We start from the raw sequence: 3,125 nt of genomic DNA on the forward strand, positions 1-3,125 counted from the left end.
AAAAAAAAAAAAAAAAAGAAAGAAAAATGTATTGGCTATTCAAGTTTCCCTTTGTGAATCTCTGATTTTAACCCCTTGATCATTTCCCTGTTGTGTTTTCTTTTTCTTCCTGAGGAATCTCCTAAACATTCTAGATATTAATCTTTTCCTAATCTGTCATTTGTCTGTTACCTGGATCTATTATATTTCTACTTTAGTTTCCTGGCTTGTAAAATAAACATAGTAATACATATAGTTCTTATAACTCTGTCTTCCCCTCTAAGGAAAAATGAGATAGTATCTATAAAATACTAATACAACATCTGACACATAGTGAGGGTGCAATACACACTAGTGATTTAGTAAACCTCTTTCTTGGTTGAATTATCTGGTTGTACCTAAATGATGTATACATTTAGAAAATATTATTTTAATTGAGATTTAAATTGAGTACATTTCCAGACCAGACTCAGGCTAGAAGCTTCAAGTTTAGAATGGAGGCTGCAGTGACAGATGGAGGAGGATAAAGCTAGGAAATCAGAAGACATTGCTCTGCCCTTGAACTCAAATTAGCCAGGCACTCCTGCCTGCGTAGGGAGGAGACCCTGCCCTGAAGGCTGACCTGCCTTTCTTCACTAGCACCTGACCTGCCCATGATGGAGGGACCTACAGTAATATCCACTGAATTCTTATATTTATTTCTGCAAAACTGCAGATCACCATTATCCTTGCACCTTTTGCACAATTCATTCATTACCCAGCATGCTGAAATATATTTCGAAAAGGCATCATGAAAGACAAAGTCTAAGTTGTATTTGATTTCCTCCTCTAAAGAAAACAAACCTAGAAAGGACAGGAAGAAAAAAAAAAATGTACACCAATATCTTGATAGAGAGTAGAGTCATTTGTAAATTCATGAGTTAAGACACATTTTTTAAAATTTGTATTTTAGATATTGGCAAATAGGGACAGATATAAAAAACAATAGGAATTTTCTTATATGTGCATGATGTTTTCTCTTAATAGAAAGTTTTCCTTTCAGTTGTTCTCTCTAAAAATTGAAAGTATTTCAACGTTCTCAGGAAATGAACATTGAAGTAAATTGCTTGTGTTTGGTAAATTTCCACCTCAGTGTCCATTCTTGCTGCTCTCCATCAATACTCTATTCTTAGTTAGATTTTCAACTACAGAGGAGACCAGGGGAGGAAATTATATTCAATTATCTGAAACAGATTAGTTTATAAAATGGACATTGTCCTAGGATTGTGTGCATTCACTTAGGTTAATAAAAACATTTTATCCCTTAAAATAAGTGCCTAGAGTACTCACAGAAAAGGTGAAAGCTCACGTCTAGCAGACAGGGAAAGCGTGAGGTGTGTGCTCCATTAATAGTGACTGCCACACACAAGTGAGAAGGGATTAGCTCCCTAAGTGTCTTTGTTCTCTGAAAGCTTCTCTGATTTCCTCGAGCAGAGCAGTCATTAGCCGATTCCATGAGAATGTACTTTCGGAATACTTTGAATGTCTCAATTCTCATCACGTTCTGTGGAGATCTAATAATAGATCAAATATGCATATGAAATTACTTTTCTTGGAAACTTTCAGATCAACTGTGGACTTCTACTACATTAATCAACATATTCAATTAATTAATGAAGTAGGTGACCAGATATTATGGACTTAGGAACTGTGCAAATGCTGGGGCTTTCCAAACTGAACTAATTCACTTATGTAATTCAATGAACCTTATAGGTGTGCCCTATGGTATTTGGATTTTTAAGGCCTTATTAGATAGGACATTGTTTTGTAAATCATACGTTATTGGGCTCAGTGCTCACAAACATAATGGGAAGTGTTCCTTTCCTTGCTTTACACTGTAATCATCGCACTGTAATCAAGAAATACAGCACAAGAAGCGATAGTAATAGACACAATAGACATGTCTCATAAATCATAGTGAGACTCATTTAACAAACAAAGACTTCAGGTCAACTATTAGACTAAGAGGCAAAGTTGTAAAGAATAAGCTTTTCATAAAATCTCTTTAGTTGCAAATGTAAGCACAGTATTTTCTGTGGGCATGCGGTGGAAAGGATTAGCCCTAATTCTGTATGAGTATGTGTGTATTTTTCCAACCATCCCTATGATTGCTCATAATAGAAACAAGTTTATTTTTAAAAATATAGGTTGTGGGGGGTGATGCTGCAGAGAGAAGCTCTGATAAAGCATCTTCCTCTTCATAGCATGTCTATAGCTGCAGTTTAATACCCGGTGGGCACTTTTGTTAATGTGATGACCACCCCTAAAATGTGTTGCTTTTCTTGATGGATTTTTCTTTTATGTAAGTAAAATTGCATACCTCTGCCACGTTATACTTATAAAATTTAATAATAAAAATGTAGACTAAAATAAACGTTTTAAACAAATGATTACAAACATGATAGAATTTAAAGATACTTTTCTATTTGAAAAGCAAAATCAGGTCCTTGAATATTAGGGAATCAAATATTAACATTTTTATTTAAAATAAAAACACATTTCTTCATGTGGAATGACTTTCTCTTTTGTCTACTTGATTTATGCCTTCCCAGCCTAAGATCCCTCATTCCCTTCTGATAGTGCTGGGTCTAGATAGTAAATAGATACCCAGGTTTATGGTTCAACACTGCTTTACTTTTTGTTTTGTTTTCTAATTTTCTATTTTGTGCCATAATGCTTTTGTTTTTGCTATTGATCTTAATTTGTGATATTTTAATCTAATTTATCAACATAACTGGTTATTAATAGATCTTAATCAAAAGAGACAACATAGAGGCCAAATATCGACAGCGCCTGTGGCTTAAAGGAGTAGGGCACTGGTCCCATCTGCTGGAGGTGGCGGGTTCAGACCCAGCCCCAGCCAAAAGAAAAGGAAATCACACACAAAATAGAACAAAACAACGTTTAGAGGCCAAATATCTAATTGATTAAATAATACAATAATCTGAATTTAAAAAACAGTTGATTGCTCCCTGTGCAAAAGGCAGTGAAGAAAGATAAAATGTTCTGCTCAATTAACAAACACTCTAGAAAAGTAGGTAATTGTCTGAGTTTGAGATGCTATAACAAAATGACCAGGTAATTTATAGAAAATAGAAATTTGGCTC

This window comes from Otolemur garnettii, unplaced genomic scaffold (assembly GCF_000181295.1).
Source record: "Otolemur garnettii isolate 467f Iridium unplaced genomic scaffold, OtoGar3 scaffold00064, whole genome shotgun sequence".
In the NCBI taxonomy this organism is placed as follows: Eukaryota; Metazoa; Chordata; class Mammalia; order Primates; family Galagidae; genus Otolemur; species Otolemur garnettii.